The 18,968-nt window shown below is 40.5% G+C and overlaps 1 protein-coding gene and 1 long non-coding RNA gene across 10 annotated transcripts in view; one reads left to right on the plus strand and one right to left on the minus strand.

Annotated features, from left to right (window-relative positions):
- RNLS (renalase, FAD dependent amine oxidase) overlaps window positions 1–18,968 on the minus strand; it is a 255,901-nt gene that overhangs the window by 78,953 nt on the left and 157,980 nt on the right. The window lies entirely within an intron of this gene.
- The window catches only part of LOC117802665, a 108,151-nt gene that overhangs the window by 61,075 nt on the left and 28,108 nt on the right, over window positions 1–18,968 (plus strand). The window contains exons 7-8 of one of the 4 annotated variants that reach the window (XR_004626091.1): window positions 1,616–1,711; window positions 3,982–4,346. The exons of the other annotated variants lie outside the window; for them this stretch is intronic. This is a non-coding gene — a long non-coding RNA (uncharacterized LOC117802665). Of the gene's footprint in view, window positions 1–1,615; window positions 1,712–3,981; window positions 4,347–18,968 lie in introns of those variants that run through there. 4 annotated transcript variants of the gene reach the window in all.

The following is an 18,968-nucleotide window of genomic DNA, read 5'->3' on the forward strand; positions in this document are numbered from 1 at the left end:
TGGGTGCTGGAGGACAGGGAGACTCTAAGAGGGAGCAAAATCTGAAAGCGCCTTACTAGAGCTGGTGGCTAAAATACAGCACATCCAGGGAAATTGGAATTTCAGAAAGAGTGAATTTTTCATTTTAGTATGCCACAAATGTTGCATGGGGGCATAACTTATATTAAATAAGTGATTAATTGTTCATCAAAAATTCAGATGTAACCGGGTGTCCAGTAGTCTTGTTTACTAAATCTGACACCATAAACATGATAAATTCAAACTTTCGGAAGAGACCTCTTACCCTGGACAGCCAATAAGGCTCAGAATTCAAAAGCGCCTAATGCAAGGGTCTAATTGCAAAGGTGGCAGGGGCCAACCTGACTCCCACCCTCTCAGTCTCTGCCAAGCAAAGGAAGGGCCTGGATCCAAACCCCAGGTGAGCCATTACTCTCCTGTGCAGGCTCAGAGGGAGCCGGGGCAGAGGCTGCCAGGCCAACAGTGACAGCAAGCCCAATGTCCCCTTGGGTCCCTCTGCCCAAGGCTTTCCTTCGGGTGGGGCCCTGTGGTTACAGTGTGGTGACTCCTTGTCTCTGCACCCCTGCCACGCCCTGCTTCGTCCACCTGGGGGTGGGGGTGGAGGGGAGAAAACAGGTTTGGAGGAGGGAAAAAAAAAAGGCTTATCAACTTCACATTCTTCTTAGCTGATGTGTGCGTTGCTGCTCTGGCCTGCACAGCTTTAATTATTACTTCGATGCAGAGTGGCTGCTGTCCTTGCCAGGCCTGATTTAATAGCCTGCTTGCACACAGTCCGACAAGGATTGCTTTTGCTGCACTTTCGAACAGCTCGTGACGGGGGCTGTTTTACGTTAAGGAGGAAACTCTGTGGTTAAACTGTAGCCTAGGTATTTTTAGAGCCGTTACCATGTTAACCGAATTTCGTACATTTCACCTGCAGGATATGCAGTAGTGCTTAAGGCCCTCCCTCAACTCGAACAAAAAAATATGATTTAACAGTTGTTAATAGTGTGTTTGGGACCCACTCCGTGTTCTCAGAACAGCTACTCACCAAATAACGTGGGCCGCTCAGAATCACCTCTCAGATGGGTCGTACTGACCCACCCGGGAGGATTTTTTCCCTTGATACGTAACAATTTGAAGGAACCTAACCAAAGGGCTAAAATTGGTTCGTTCTAAAGGTCAGAGCCTGAAGGCAGTGACCCATTCGTTAATCATTAAGCTTCTCTAAGCTGTCTCTGACAGAATTCTGGCTTTCTGCCACTTCTCTGGTCATTTTAAGCTGCAAATTCTTGTACTGTTTCAGTTTTTAAGTAGGTAGCAAAGGTTATGAGAAAGACATCACTCATTAGTTATTTTTCCTTATCAAATGTCTTTAGGGTTTTGGAAGGCAGAGCTGTTCTGTGTTAAGGGAATCTTCTTAAAAGTCCCCAGCTACACAGCCTTTAAGGATGGACCAGAGAGTCCTGGGGGGTGGGGGGTGGGGTGGGGGAAGGTTTCTAGCTATTATTCCCATGTTAATTTGCTTCCAAGGAAGCAGGAAGTAAGGGAGAGGACACCCACGTGGTGATTAGGCATGAGTTCCCAAATCACTGCTAACCCCCGTGGTTTTCTCCAGTAATCCCAGCCCTGAAAAGTTCAAGAAACGGAAGCATAATGGCCACAATATATTTATTATCCTCTGTCATCAGTTAAGAACTGGAAGAGCTTTAAGGTACGTTGAATGAAAGGTGAAGCCCAATGAGCTTTAAGTGATATGACGTTTCATTCCCAAATTTAATACCAGTTTATGCTCTGGTCTATCTGAATTAAAGTTGATTTGTGCACCAAAAAACCCTCCCGTAAACAAAACTAAATGTTATGTAGCCAAGGGACATTAAGCTGCTAAAACACTTGTTCCAATATTGAACATAGAATAGTTGTTCTCGATTTCTCAAGGGAAAAAATACACAGTCAGACCTTGCTTATCCANGGGGGGAGGATGAGAACCAGCAGAAAGCAAGCAAGTCAGCTTTTAGAAGTAGACCTGAAGCCTTAGCAACACAGAAAGGAGACCTGGAGGTTACATCTGATTGGCTTACCAGCCAGGAGGAATGGTGCGCTCTGATTGGCTGGTGATGATGTCTCCAAATAACCAGCCTTTTTCAGGAAAGCAAATTTATGTGGCAGAAGGAACAGGAGACAGAAGAAGCAGGCAAGAAAAAAGGGGAGAGAACAGGGCAAAATAAATGGCAGATTATTTGTAACGGAAGTGATGACTGTGATTTAAAGGAGAAAAAGAATAACAGTGCCCGTTGATGGAACTGCGGCCAGTTCACCAAGTGCTTTTACGTGCAATCATTGACATTGTCTTTCCCAAGACCTGCAGGGCTCCCAGAAGTTACATCGCGCACTCCAGGTCACTCAGCTACCAAGAAAAGCAGCCGAGGTTTTCTGGCCATGAATGCAACACTTCGAATGCCACAGGGCGGGAGCAGGGGGTGGGTGTTGTGGAGAGGGGTGGTGATGTGGAGTTGCCCTCATGATCCGGGCTGCATCTGCTCTGATGGCAGAAAAGAGACTCAGAAGCCACATCGGTCGGGAGTTTACAGGAAATGCAAAGGAGGTGAAGGGCTCTCTGCCCTTGGCCGCGGCAGACCTTGACAACACAGACCTAGGAACCAGCTCTGTGGGTATTTGGAAGGGGACAGAGTGGCAGTGCCCTGAGACCTGAGTTCTTGCGAGCTCCGAGGGCAGCTCTGAACACACGTCCCCGGGGGGTAGCACAGGCTTGTCGTGCTTGTCATGTGGGAGCTGGCTCCTGATTATTCTCCCCCACCTCTCCTTGAAAGCCGCTCCTTGCAGAGGCTGCGCGCACGCACTCCATCACTCTTCACCCAGCTGCGCACGCTGGGAACCTGAAAGTCCTCTTCGTCTCTACTTTCTCCCCACACCGCGTTCCCCCACAAGGCACAAGATGCCATTTCCAAATCGTCCCTCGAAGCAGGATCCTCCTGTCCGTCTGAACAGCCACCAGCCCTGCTCCCTCCCGGGGCCACAGCCTCCTGGAGGATTTCTCTCCTTCCTGGCTCCCCACCCTCTCCACCTCCTGCCCCCGTCCTTCCCAATCCCTTCTCTGCACCCTGTCAGCTCCCCGCTGCAAAGGTGCCCTGAGAATAAAACTGAAAATCCTTCCCGTTGACCCGGCCCCTGTTTACTTGGCGACGCTCTGCCTGGAATCGCCCACCCTAGTCACTGAGGCCTCGATTTGGTTAGAAAAACATTGGGCCGTCTTGCAAGTTTAAAAGCCAGCCGCCACGCTGTTCCTCTCCGTCTCCACGTCCTCAATGTCTGGCTCTTTCTCCTGCTTCATGTCACAAGCCTGTCTTAGGAAGACATTCCCTTCGTTCTCACTTCACAGTACCTGCTGGTTGACTTCCTCTGATTGCTCACTCTGGAATTACATAGGTTTCTATTTGATTCCTTGTTTATCATCCTCTTTTTATCGGTCTAACCCCCTAGTAGTCATCAGGCTCCATTAAGGCAAAGAGCTCTTTTTCTTTCCCTCATCCCTGCATCCCCAGAGCCTGCAACAGAGGTACTGTTTGCTGGAAGAGTGAATGCATACCAGGGCCTTAACCTAGCCTACTGGGCCTATCACCTCTGCCCTGATGGAGCTGCGGAGGGACGCAGGGACACTCTGGGTCCTGTTCGTGCTCCTCACTTGTTGATTCCTGTTTCAGTTGGGAGCACTGATGCAGCTGTCGTCATTCAGGCAGTTTTGTGGAATCTCAACAGCATGATTTCTGGAAGGGACTAGAATCTTGTTTGGAGTGGGACACGGGGGATTGTATAAATTCATTCCCAAGTTCCTTCAGTAGTAAATGACTGCATTCCATCCCAGATCGGAGCTGTGCTAGATAGCTACCTTGTAGCACGTAGGAAATTGTGATACTGGGGGGTCTCCGGGGAGGCATGTGCTGAAAGGCGTTCGTTCTTTTTTAGAGCCAGAAAAGTAGAAGTCCCAACTCCCCGAGAGTCAAGAAAACGGTGCTGCATTCTTTACAGTCTACGGAGCTCGCACACTGGCCATAATAAAGCCTGTATCTATTTTTGATTTGACGAAGTTGTGCCTGTCACTGACGAACACATCCTCAGCAAAGTGAATCACTCTGCAGAGATTTTAAAATCAGGATGGCATCAATATCGCGATCACCCTGCTTTAATTACATTCATTTCAGTCTTCTAGTTTTGGGGCTCTTGGCTGACCTGTTCTGGGTACTTTGAAAATGAAGTTTACCATGGTGCCCTCTGGTGGAATCAAATTTGGCCGTTTTTAAAACAAGCCTTGTCTAGGGAGACTGCATCACTCTACGTTTCAGAAATGTAAGGAGCAACTTGAAATAAAAATGTCCATAAACTATAAGAAGCTATCTCTTGTTCTTGGCGGGGCTGCAAGGATTACATGCCTCAGAACATCTGCTTGCTGGCCAGTTCAGAGGTAGAGTTTGCAGGAGCTGCAAAGGAAGGGCCATCATAAAAATGCATGTAATTCCACAGCCATTAGAATGAAGGCCAGGAGCCACGGCATTTCATATCACCTGGTTCCATGCAAGCTGACTAATTAGGTATTTTATTCAGAGGGTCAAAAGAAGGTTATAGCTCTTAAAGGATTTGCAGTACTATTCATAAATAGTCATGAACTCAAGAGGGAAGTAGAATTTTGTTGCAGTTGACTAAGAACCAGCCCAGATTCATTTCCAGGACCATTGTCCTTAGATTCCTTACAGTCACTACAACCACAATGTGTCCATCAGAATGGCAGGAGTCACGGTGTTTGCCACTTGAAACTGTGGTGACCATTTGATGGTCTCCTGGACACGATCTGGATTACATACCACAGGGATCCTACTCGAGGAATTTATATCATTGGGCCAGCCAGGTACAGAAAGATGTCAATGGAATTTTGAAACAAAGCCCTTCTCTGAGGACATAGGGTCTTAAGACAGAGAGAAGCAGTGTTGTTCTGTGTAGATCTGATTCTGTATTTGGTCATCTGCATGCACTAAATAAAACTACCATTCAAAATAAAAATTGAAAAGGAAAAAAAAAACACCAAAGTGTTTGAACATCTAATCCATCGAAGGGTCTCCAAATCATTTAGTGATTATTTTATATTCAATTTCCTGAAAAGTAGGGTGTGGGGCAGAGGAATAGTGAGTTGTGCGTACAGCGCACTTAGATTTCATCAAGCGTGTTGCTTTTCTTACTGGGGACCTTTCTCTGAAACTTGGCACACCTCAGATTAAAACAAAACCAAAACAACTAATAGCTCTGCTATAACAGTAGCTCTCGAAGGAGTGGTACTGCCCCCTAGGGGGTGTTTTGGGACCACTTTCCGTGGGGAGGGTGTCTCAAAGTGTCGAAATAATTATGGGGCTGTTAATGACATTCAGTGTATAGTGGCCAAGGATACAAGGAGCAGTTCTGCGCCATGCTAGATTTTCCCACCAACCATTCATGTAGATAAAAAACCCATAGGTAATTATCTACCCTTACGACAAAGTTCAGTTTTATATAAAAACCCATATTTTTTGCAAGGTTTTAATTTTTCAGAAATGCAAATCCCATGCAAATCGAAGGAAGATTAAATTTTGTTTTGTTTGGAACCTGACTGAGAATTGCTCAGCATTTTTTAAAAAACTGATAGCAGGGGCCATCCACGCTATCTGAGTACTCCAAGAGCACGAGCGTAAGCTCCGTTTTGATTTGGAATGTCCAACTCAAAGAGATTCTACAAAACAAAGAATCTGACTCTTTTCTTGTGGCTTCTAGTGTAGTTGTATCTGGGCATTTTCAATTTTTACTAACATATTCTTTCCTTCTTTATATTGTACTTAGGTAATTACATTGATAGTTTTGAAATTATGTGCATTGGTAGGTTATATTACCTATGAATTTCATTTTAGGATAGCCAAGGGTATTATTAAAATTATTTGTCATTAAAAGAGGACATTGGGGTGATAGCGAAAAACACCAGGGTAAGGAACTCTGAAAATCTTGTCCTCCATAAAAGCAATGAAAATATTGGCAAAAATTGTCAAAATGCACTTTGCAGAACTCTGGAAATTCACCACAGGCTTGCAGCAATCAGGGGAGCTCTTATTCCAGAAAAATGGCTGAATATCAGTAAAAACAGGGATACTTGTTTGATTTTTACCTTGTTCTAGTCCCATCACTCCCCTCCTCAGCTCTGCAGTAACCTGGAAAACTATCAGCCTGCAATGATGATAAAAACCAGCAGACTGGAAGCCAAAAGAGGGGCAGAACAGAGGTAGAGCTCCTTCCATGCCTCATTCCCAGAGAACTGTCATTATTTGATCTGTCTCGTGGTTCCTGGGGATATACTGCTCAGAACACTGTCTATATGTGACTTGAGTCAGAGCTCATCCTCACATTGTAAACAGCCTTTTTCTCATTAGAAACAATTTTCTATTGTCTGTAGGAAAAAAAGTCAGAGGGCGTTACAGTTACCAGAGGCAGCAGATAATAGGCAAATAACAGGTTCACTAAAAGCTTAAAATGAAAAGCTATGGAAAGATATGTCCATAGGGATACTTGAAAAGCAAAGGCATATTACTGGGAATCTAGAAGGCTGAGCACATGCATCGGGATGTGAGCATATCTGTGTTCTGGAAAGTCTTGAAAAGGACCTGAACTCTCACTCTGTCTCACTTTGAGGCTCTGTGCAAGCAGGAAGTAAAAGCAAAGGCAGACTTGCACAGTACCTGTTAGGGTGCTGAAGATGTGTCCCAAACACACACAGGGTCCCTTGGCAGTGACTGAGGGGCTTACTGGATCCAGGCATTTAAGGAAATCTTTGTCTGGTCATAAGCCAAACTCTGGTTAGTCAGGGGACTCCAGAGTGCCCCATGACAAAGAAATCAGACCTTAAAGAATTAGTTCAGAAAAATCAAACCAACCAACAACCAACAGCAACTACAACAAACCATTGTGAGGTAGGAGAATCTGACTTCAAGAATTGCCACATTATATTATTTAAAATATAAGTTTTCAACAAAAAAATTAGACATGCAAAGAAACAAAAATTGTGGCCCACACACAGGACAAAAGCAGTCAATTGCCCTTGACGAAATCCAGACATTGTATTTATTAGACAAAGATTTATTTATTTATTTATAAAGATTTCATTCACTTATTTATAGGGAGCACAAGCAGGGGGAGAGGCAGTGGGAGAAGGAGAGAGAGAATCTCAAGCAGACTCCGTGCCCAGCACAGAGCCTGAAGCGGGGCTCAATCTCATGACCCTGAGATCATGACCTGAGCTGAGACCAAGAGTCAGACACTTAACCGACTGAGCCACCCAGGCACCCCTAGATAAAGATTTAAATCAGCTATTTTACTTGTGTTCAAAGAACTAAAGAAAATTATATCTTAAAAAATAAAGGAGGGGAGCCTGGGTGGCTCAGTCAGTTAAGTATCCAACTCTTGATTTTAGCTCTCAGATCATGATCTCAGAGGTTCCCGAGATGGAGCCCTGAGTCAGGCTGCACGCTCAGCAGGGAGTCTGCTTAAGATTCTCTCTCTCCCTTCCTGGTTCCTCTGCCCCTTCCCCCTACTTGCACTCTCTGGGACTCTCTCTTTCTCTAAGAAAGAAAGAAGAAAAGAAAGAAAGAAAGAAAAGATAAGAAAGGAAAGAAAGAAAGAAAGAAAGAAAGAAAGGAAAGAAAGAAAGAAAGAAAGAAAGAAAGAAAAGAAAGAAAGAAAAGAAAGAAAGGAAAGAAAGAAAGGAAAGAAAGAAAGGAAAGAAAGAAAGGAAAGAAAGAAAGGAAAGAAAGAAAGGAAAGAAAGAAAGGAAAGAAAGAAAGGAAAGAAAGAAAGGAAAGAAAGAAAGGAAAGAAAGAAAGGGAAAGAAAGAAAGAAAGAAAGAAAGAAAGAAAGAAAAAGAAAGAAAGAAAGGAAGAAAGAAAGAAGAAAGAAAAGAAAAGAAAAAGAAAGAAAGAAAGAAAGAAAGAAAGAAAGAAAGAAAATTTCTCACCAAATACAGAAGACCAACAGAGAGATAGAAATTATAAAATAGAGCCAAATGGAAATTTTGGAGTTGAGAAGGAAAATAACAAGTGAAAATTTCACTAGAGGGGCTCAAAGAAGAAGATGTGAGCAGGCAGAGGAAATAATCACTAACTGGGGAAATATGAACACTGGCTAGCTATTTGATGACATTAAGCAATCATGGGACTGGATACTCGACATTTAGAAATTATTGTTAATATTTGTGGGTGTGATAGCTATCGTGGTTATGGATTTGAAAGAGCACCCTCATCTTTTAGAAATTCACACTGGACTAGATGAGATGATAAGAGGGCCTGAGATTTCCATGAAATAATTATGGAGTAGATGGGTCAACTGATAATATCAAGACTGAGGAAGAGAAAGAAAAAAAAGAATGAAAAAAGTAAACAGAGCATCAGAGACCTGCGGAACATTACCAAATGTACCAATATATGCATAATGGGAAGCAGCAGGAAGAATATATGAAAAAAGGCCAAAAACATTCCAAACTTGATGAAAACCATTAATCTACATGTCCAAATAGCTCAACGCACTTGAAGAATAAAATCCAAGTGATTCACACCTAGACACATCATAATCAAACTGCTGAAAGACAAAGGCAAAAAGAATCTTGAAGCCTTAAGAGAGGATGACTCATCATGTATAAGGGATCCTCAGTAATATCAGCATCTGATTTCACATCAGAACCCACATAGATAAGAATGCAGTGTCAATGACATAATCAAAATGCTGATAGAAAAGCCCACCAGCCAAGAATTACATATCCAATTATATATCCATCAAAAATGAAGGTGAAATCAAGACATTTTCAGATAAACAAAACATTGAGAGAATTCATTGCCTGCTCTACAAGAAATACTAAAGGGAGTCTTTCAGGATAGAATGAAAGGTCACTAGACAGTAACTAAAATCCAGATGAAGAAATAAAGAGCACTGGTAAAGATAACTGAAGAGGTAAATATAAAAGACAGTATAAATGTACTTTTTGTTTGTACCACTTTATCTGATTTAAAAGACAAATTATAAAGTAATAATTATAAATCCGTGTCAATGTGCACATGATGTAAAATGTGGTTTGTATGACTATAACAGCATAAAGGAAGGGGAAGGGAATGGAGTTATATAGGAGCAAAAGTTCTGTATACTACTGAAAGTAAGCTGGTATTAATCCAACCTAGATTGTTATAAATAAAATGTTAACTGTAAGCCCAGAGAAACCACTAAGAAAATAATTTTTGTAAGTGTGTTAAAAAATGACAAGGGCATTAAAATGGTACACAGGAAATTATGTAGTTGATACAAAAGAGACAGTAATGGAGGATTTGAGAAAAAAGTCATAAGACGTAGAGAAAACACAGAGCAAAATGGCAGACATGAATCCTACCATTTTAGGACTTACATGAAGTATAAAGGGCTTACACACTCCAATCAAAAGGCTGAGATTGGCAGAATGGGTACAAAACCTGATCTAACGCTATGCTGTCTACAGATTCAAAGGCATAAATAGGTAGAAAGTAAAAGAATGGAAAAAGATACACTATGCAAAATGAAACCAAAATAGAGCTGAAGTTGTTATAGTAATACCAGACAACATGACTTCAAGGAAAAAAATGTTACTAGAGACAAAGGACATTTTATAATAATAAATGAATCAATCCACCGTGAATACATACAATAACAAACATATTGCACCTAACAACAGAGTCCCAAAATCCATGAAGCAAAACCTATCAGAAGTGAAGGGAGAAAAAATAATTGGAGACACCAATACCCCCCTTTTTATAATGTATAGAACTATCAGACAAAAGATCAGTAAGGAAATAGAGGATGGGCACAACACTACAAGCAAATTAGACCTGACAGACATAGAGAACACTCCGTGCGACAACAGCAGAATAACGCATTCTTCTCAAGTACACATAGGGCCAGATTAGACCCTGTGTTAGACCATAAAACAAATTTCAGTGTATTTGAGAGGACTGACATCATACAAAGTATGCTCTCTGATCACAATGGAATAAAATCAGAAGTCAGTAACAAACAGAAACTCACAAATATATGGAAATTAAACAATACACAGCTGAATAATCATTAAGTCCAAGAAGACATAGGAAGAAAAAATAGAAAATACTTGGAGATGAATAAAAACTAAAACAATACATCTCAAATGGTATGGGATGCACTTACGGGGAAATCTGTGGTTGTAAGTGACTACATTAAAAAGATCCCCAATCAATGACCTAAACTCCCACCTTAACAAACTAAAAGTAGAAGAGTAAACTAAACCTAAAAGAAGCAGAAGGAAGAAAATAATAGAGTGGAAATAAACAAAACAGAAAACAGAAAAATAATAGAGAAAATCAGTATTCTACAGCTACAGTACAATCTTCATCAAAACCCCAACTTCCTTTTTGTTTTTTTGCAGAAATTGACAAGCTTATTTTAAAATTCATATGGGAATTCAAGAGACACAGAATAGCTAATGCAAACTTGAAGAAGGAAAAAAGAGTTGGGGGACACACACTTCCCAATTTCAAAACTTAACTACAAAGCGACAGTAGTCACAACAGTATGGTACCAGCCCTAAAGATAGACACATAGATCAATGAAATAGAATTGAGGGTCCAGAAATAAACCCATATGTCTAAGACAAACTGATTTTGTCAAGATGCCAAGATCATTCCCAAGATCAAGGGAAAGAATGATTTTGTCAACATATACTTTCTGGAACAACCAGCTAGCCACACACAGAAGGATGAAGTTGTGTTTTAATATACGCTTGATAGGTTTTATTCTTATTTAGGTATGTCAAGGCTAAAAGATCGGGAGATGGCTAAAACTGAAGATAGTTTGTTAATGCTCACAGTTCCCAACAGAAGCTGGCACGCTACGCTGTGGAGCACCACACAGGGAAGGAACAGGGTTAGTCAGGAGGCAGAGGGAGAGGGAAAATTATGGGCAAGAGCCTTTACTGTGGTTTCTATGGGAAGAAAGAGGTGAGCCAGAGCAGACAGGTTTAGGATTGGCTAGCTGAATAATTTTAGAAGCTCTGTTGCATAAGGGCGGTCCCTAGTGGTATGCTACCTGGCCCTGGGGTTATTAGGGAAGGTGACTAGTGGCCTGGAGTGAGAAAGCCTGATAAAAGAGGTGGCTGGGTATATGGACACTGGACTGGTTGGTCTGCATTTGAAAAAAACACTCACAGGTGAGTTGCTAGGAACTGGCTAACGTTGGGGGATAGTCTTTGTAGGGGCCACAAGGCCACAGATGTCAATCATTAGAATACAGAAAATAAGACGTGGTTCATACCAGTTGGACCCCTATCTCACACCATATACAAATATTAACCCCAAATGAATCAAAGATACAAATATAAGAGCTAGAACTATAAAACTTTTATAAAACTATAAAATCTTAGTAGAAAACACAGGTATAAATCTTTATGACCTTGGCTTTAAGCAATGTTAGACACAAATGGCCTAAGTGACTAAACTAAAAAGAGATAAATCTGACTTCATCAAAATGAAAAACTTTTGTGTTTCAAAGGACACGATCAAGGAAGTGAAAAGACACATAGAATGGTAAACTATTTGCATATCATATATCTGATAGGTGACTTTTATCCAAAAAACTTACGTAACTTACAATTCAATAAGAAGATAACCCAATCAAAAAGTGGACAAATGAATCGAATAGACATTTTTTCCAAAGAAGATGTATAAATGAGCCCAAAGCACATGAGAAGACGCTCCGTGTTATTAGTCCGTAGGAAAATGCAAATCGAAACCACACTGGGATGACACTACTTCATGCCTCCTGGGTTATTAAAAAGGGACAATAACAAGTATTGACAAGGATGTGGCAGCACAGGAACCCTCATACACTGCTCTTGGGAATGTAAAAGGTGAAACTGGGTTGGAGGCCAATTTGACAGTTCTTCAAAAAGTTTTACACAGACTTGCCATATGATTTAGCAAATCACATTGCCTCCTCCTCTTCTGTGTTTATGCCAAATCTCCCCCTGCCTCTCTCTTAGAAAGACAATTGTGATTTGATTTAGGGTCTGCCCAGATAACCCAGGGTAATCTCTCCATCTAAAGGTCCTTAACTTAATCACATCTGCAAAGACCCTTTTTCCTTATAAAGTAACATTTGCAAGTTCCAGGGATTCAAACCTGATACATTTACGTGGCCATCATTCAGCTTACTACAGATATATTTGAGTTGAGAACCACCAATTTACAAGATCATGGCTTCTTAGTATGACACCCAGTAATCCCAATTTTCCTTCCTTTATAAATTTCATCTCTTCTTCCTGGAGTCTCTGTTCTAGTCACACTGAACTTTATGCCAGGCTCTGTCCAATCTCCATAACTTTGTATATCGCTCTCTCTGGTTTATGGAAAGCATGTCGATTTTTATTTATTTTTTGTCACATTGAGATTACCGTTGATTTTCTCAGAATCATCAGAAGTGCATTTCTCCTAATTGGTGTCCCTGCTAAAGGTAATAGTTACCCTACAAGTTAATGGCAGCCATGGGGTAATAGGGAAAGGGGGAAAAAGTTGGGGGAAAGTCCTAGAATTTAACATCTAATATAATCTGAATTTTTGTTTTCTGAAGGAAAATTAAAATGTTTTTCTAAAGGACAGAAGAACTGAATGTTATTTGAATATTAAATATCTAAGTACTAATATTAAAGAAATTATACTGAACAACACATTGAGGTATTTGAGTTACATACGCATATTTGTAAGAAAATAAGACATCCTTCTAAACACATCAATGTGATAGAGAACCATTGGGATAACTCTCCAAAACTGAGAAAGCAGGATCTTTCTATAAGCCACATAAGTCCTAAATGAGTCGAATTTAATTTAAGCCTGCTTTTAATGAACAATGACTGCTCAGGAACTTATAATGGCATATTGATAATCAACCATTAACTCATTCATTCAAAATATATGCATTTTAATGTCTTTTAGATGCCAAATCCTGTGCTTAACACATACACTGATCCACATGATACTGTCCCTGCTTTGAGAAACACGGTCTGAGAGGAAAACCAAGCACATAAACACATTATTTAATGTGTGTCAAAACAGAAGTACTACGAGAGGAAAGAGGATAGAGATGTCACTTCTTACAGAAGTTATGAAAGGGCTCAGAGAGGTGACTAATAAGGACCTGAAAGGTTAGGAGTTTGACAAAGAAGGGGCAGAATAATTTCCCAACAGATGATAAAAGCATGCCAGAGAGATGTCTGAAAGAAGAAAACCAAGACAACGGAATAGCACAAACACTAAGCGTGGTCTTTTTAAAAGAAATATGATCAAAACCACATATTGAAAGAGCACATTACATCCCTAAAAAAAAAAAATCAACCAAGAACAGCCATTGCTGAGATACATTCTAGTCAAAGTGCGGGACTTCAGTTTTAAAGCCAAGTTTCTTTTAAAACACAATAATAAATCTTTTGAGTATCCAAGCAAAAAACCCAAGTCATTTATAAGGAAAAGAAATTCAGATTGTCAGACTCTGTGACAGTAATATTTGATACAGAGGACAATGAAGTATCATATTTAAAACACTCGAAGGACAAAAAACGTGAGCCATAGATTTTATAAAATCAGCCCAAAGGATCTTTAAATAAAAAGGCCATAGGCAAATTCCTGCAGGAATTCAGGAAATACTGTTCACCTATACCTTCACAAAATATTCTCTAAGAGAGCAGGCAATTACTGAGGAAGTAGTGACTAAAGCAATGGAGAGTAACCCACGAGTTCACGAATGGAACATTCTTTAGAATGAATGTAGCTCACAAAGTAAAATATCACATTTTTAAAAAAGATTTTATTTGTTTATTTGACAGAGAGACAGCGAGAGAGGGAACACAAGCAGGGGGAGTGGGAGAGGGGGAAGCAGGCTCCCAGCGAAGAGCAGGGAGCCCGATGCGGGGCTTGATCCCAGGACCCTGGGACCACGCCCTGGGCCAAAGGCAGACGCTTAACGACAGACACACCCAGTCGCCCCCAAAAGCACATTTTTTGAAATCTCTGATGAATTCATTGATCTTGGCCAAAATCATCAAGAGTAGGTAACAGCTCACTTCCTAGTAGAAAAATAGACTGTCACCTATGAAGTGGTCTTCTCTGCTCCCCAGTGAGTCTGACAATGATCAATCTTCTATACTTAACCATCAATTTATAGGAAATAGAAGGTTTGGATAAACATGCAAAGTGACACCGCGGGGATGTGTTCAGCAAAAGGCACTGTTGAAACTATACAAGATAAACAACCCCTTCTCTTCAATAGAAAACTGCAGGGGGAAGAAAGAACAGGACAGGGAACCCATAGATTAAAAGGGACTAAAGAGACATATGTCAATTGCTTACATTGCAATTGCAGTTATATTGCAAAACCTTATTTTGATCTCAGTCAAGACACAGACTGTTACACGTACACACCCAGATGAAAACTGGGGAAATATGCACACTGGCTAGCTATCTGATGATATTAAGCAATCGTGGGACTGGGTACTCGACCTTCAGAAATTATTGTTAATATTTGTGGGTGTGATAGCAACTGCGGTTATGGCTTTAGAAATTCACACTGCACTGGATGAGATGATAAGAGGCCTGAGATTTCCATGAAGTAATTATGGGGGAGAGCAGGACTACAGCTAAAACGAGCTTGACCACATACTGATAATTACCGAAACTGGATTCACTATTCTGTGCTCTCTATACTTGCACACATTTGTACACACTTGTATCCAGTGCAGTGAGGGGGAACCTATTTTGATTAACTGAAGGGTTTCGTAGATTTTTTTTTTGCAGGGGGGGGGCGTTTGGCCAACTGAATACATAAAATTTTCCATTATAATATAGCATGAAGGTCTAGTTTATAATGCACATACTATTCATTGGTAAGATCGTGTCATTTACAATAAAAGCAGTTTTCTATGAAATTCCTTTGGATTTATAATTTCCATAACTTTCTTGTTGGACAGTGTAATGTAAGGCATGGGTACAAGGCTTCAGTGCTTTAGAGAAGAGCAAGCAAGGGGGAGTCTGATGATATTGCTTTCAATCCTGCCTCTGCTCCTGGGAATCTCTGAGGTCTGGGACAAACTAATTCCTGTAAGACTTGGTGTTATCATCTGTATAACAAAGGAGCTGGACTTACCTTTTCTACATTTTAGACCTCTACTATCTCTTATATGTGGCATATTTTTTCGAACATTTTATTCTGCTGAAAAAATATGAAAGAATTTTTCTAAAAAATATAGGTAGGAGTTTAGAACTACTTCTAGGCCCTTAAGTCATGGGCCAAGTCGTTCAAAACAAAACAAATCAAAAAATAAAAGTCATTCAAAATAAAGTTCAAAATAATTTACCCAGAGAAGGAAAACTAATCTTGAGTTAGAGAAAGGGGAAAACATGACTCACGTTTAACAGGAAAGATCTGACAATCGTAATGGATCCCGAACTCACTGGGATTTAGCAAAAAGGTGACACAGTGGACAATTCAAGCTTGATAACGCGAGGTGAGTAAGTAACCGCAGCAAAGAAGCCATGAAGCAGTCCAGAGACTCGACTCACCACTGCTCAAAGTCCATCTCGCTTATTCTTAGGTAATTTTAGTGAAATGCAGTATATGCGGGATTATCCAAAGGACAAACACCTAAGTGTGTGGAAAGGGTCACAAAACAGGCAAAGTTAAGGGAACCAGGATCAGCTGGCTCAGGGGAAAGAACACTGGAGTGCAGGGAAGCTGTAATAACAACCTTCAAATAGGCAAAGAAATATTATCCAGATGAAGATAAGTTGCTGTGTTAGTCAGCTGGGTAGAGTTAGGGCTTGTATTACAGAAGAAAGAATTTTTGTTAGGCTTAGGGAAAACTTCCTGGCACCTGGGAAATTGAAAATGTTCCTTCTCTGAGGATTTCTGAGCACAGGGAAGACAACGACCTTGAGATGATTCTAGTGGAACCTCTCCTTGAAATGATGAGAATAACTAAAAGATGTGTATCTAGTGATTTATGGTCAGATCTCACAGACATGGGTAAAAATAATTGCTTTGGTGTGGACTACAGATACAAATCTGGCAGACAGAGATCAGGCCTCATTTCCTTCTCTGATTCTTTCAATTTCCTGCTCCCTTGAACTATCATCATCGTCCACATCAAAAAGTTCTTATTAAGCTCTAGGTGCACGCGGAATGTGCCAGCCCACTCCCGGCAGAAGGACATAATCTCCATCCTCTCGACTGCCCTAGTCCCTCTCCCCATGAAGAAACACAGCATGGAAAGGCTGGCTTACAGTTTTCATTGCTGGTTTGGTCTGGTTTGTGATTCTTTTCTCCCGGGGCTACCGTTTCTTAAGTCCATTTACAGTTGAGAGAGTGAGAAAAAGAGAGATGTCCACGCTATACACAACTGATGTGTTAGGAGAGAATTAGTACTTCTCCTAATACAGAGAATTAATACTCCTCATACAGAGGAGGAGAGCGGCATGACCATGAATGAGTAAGAGGAAAATGGAAGGAAAGCGGCAGGAGTTAGTGCAAATAGCTTTGGTCCATTAGCAGGTCAACAAATATTTATTAAGTGCCAGGAGCAAAATGCAAATAGAACGGGGCGTATTTCTAGCCCTCTTGCTGCCTACCACTGTCCTGCTACAGCCTCCGGCCAAGGGAGGGGATCATACTGATCTGGGCTAAGGAGGACAGCCAGGTCCCTGCTCTGAAAGTCATTATTAGAGCGCTCGGGTTTCAGTATCAGCATTAACTCTGTATTCCATGGAAATCCGTTTTTGTGGATGAGTGACATTGGAGATGTGACCGGCAACGTGGGTTAACACAGAGCATAAAAATGCTTCCATCTCAGGAAATCACTATTAGGATGAACTTTAGCTTTGCTGTCCTCTCTACTGATTGGCTGGATTTTTTATGTTACTTGCCTTACTCCCATCCCCCTCTCCCACCCCAGCAGTTTAGGGATGAAAAGTGAAAAAGGCAAGTTCTTAAAGAGACAGGACACATATCCCAGAAATGCAATTGCTAAGTGTGTTTAGCACCTAAATTAAGGATGTCTAGAGAGTAGCCAAAATATATCTGAAAAAGATAATCACGGTGGCGTTATGGGGAGAAGAGTCGTTCAATTAGATAAGACAGCTTTCCTTTTCCTTTTCTTTTTCTTCTCGTTTAATCTGTGAGGATCACACAGGGAGATGACACTTCTCCCTTTGCACATTTTAGACAGCAAATGACCCCTTTTCCAATTTGGTATTTTACATAACGTTATTTTTTAATTTGGAAATACATTTTTGTTTTCTCTTTATTTTTTATAACTCTTCTTGAATCCGAAAGGATTTGAGTTGCATTACTAGTAAATTATGTTTCTCTATGAAAAGCTTGGTTTGGTTTAATTGTGAGTATATGTGGTTTAAGATAATATATTGAGAGAAGAAGCCTTATTTGAAGACCCATTTCTGGAATACAATTTAAATTAGTAGGAAAATATGATCCAAAGTATGAAAATGTTACTTTATTTCAAATTTTTCAACTATTCAGGAAACTGTCTGCTATGTCCTTTTTTTTTTTTTTTTTTTTTTTTTTACACATCTGGTGTGGGAAGAACAAATAAAGATCTATACAGAGTGTCCTTTGGTGCACTGAGGTCATCATGTCCCATCAGAGAGATGAGGAATGACTTCTCATTTTCAGATATTGCTTGTGAACTTTTTCACAGTAATGTGATTGGGAAGTTAGTTTAATTAGCTTCATTTCCATGTGGTATCCAAAAATCAGGAAACAGAACACATGTGAGAGCACACATCTCAAGCCACTGGAAATGCATTTCTCCACCCTGTGCCGTAAGAACAAAGCCCATGCACTGATATTAGATGAATCACGACTCCTTTCTTACTTCTGCGACAGCCATCACATATATGAATCATTAATTTCAGTTTCAAATGATTTAAATAGAACCCAGAAAGATTTTATGAGTCATCAGGGCCTCTGATGTACAGAGTGATTTTACATCTCATCTTCTCCACTTTCTTATAAGAAATTAGTTCTAAACTGTAGACCATCTCCCCTATATCTCAAAATGAATGCCACTTATGGTTTTCAAAGGATTAAATAAAGTAATAGAGCCAAATAACTCACTATGCACATAAAACGCCCCTTACAGTAAGCTTCTAAACATAGTTGGTGGTAGGCAAGGAACTCCTGACAGCTAGTTGTTTGAAACCATTGCTGGTGGAGCTGAAATTCATTTGGATAGCTGGTAGCTTTTTCTTCTTAAGAGCTCTTATTTTTCACTTTTTAAGATAAATTGCCCTGAAGTCTGTGAGCTCAGTTGCTCTGTGTTCTACACTCTGAAGAACAGGCTTTTTGGCTTACTAAACCCTGTCATGTCAAAGACCAGCATCCTTTTTCTAGAAAGGGTCAGATTGTATATACTTTAGGTTTTGTGCGTTGTTACGTTTGTTACATTATAGCACGACAGCAGTCACAGACAATACATAAATGAGTAAGGATACTTATATTCCAATAAAACTTGATTTGCAAAAGCAGGGGTTAGGCCAGATTTGGCCCATGGCTGTCATTTGCCAACTTCTGGTCTATATGATGGCAATATTCAGAAACAGAGGAGAATACAGGAAACTTTCTATGCTAAGTTTAACAAAGGAGTAAAAATCCAAAGGCCTCTCTTAAAATTTATTTTTTTCCAGTTTTATTGAGATATAACTGACGTATAACATTGTATAAGCTTTAGGTGTACAATCTAATGATTGATATAATGTGTATATACTATGCTGATATACATTCTGTGTTGAATACTGTGAAATGACCACAATACATTTAGTTAGCATCCACCATCTTGCATA

The sequence above is a fragment of the Ailuropoda melanoleuca genome, chromosome 6, assembly GCF_002007445.2.
Source record: "Ailuropoda melanoleuca isolate Jingjing chromosome 6, ASM200744v2, whole genome shotgun sequence".
In the NCBI taxonomy this organism is placed as follows: domain Eukaryota; kingdom Metazoa; phylum Chordata; class Mammalia; order Carnivora; family Ursidae; genus Ailuropoda; species Ailuropoda melanoleuca.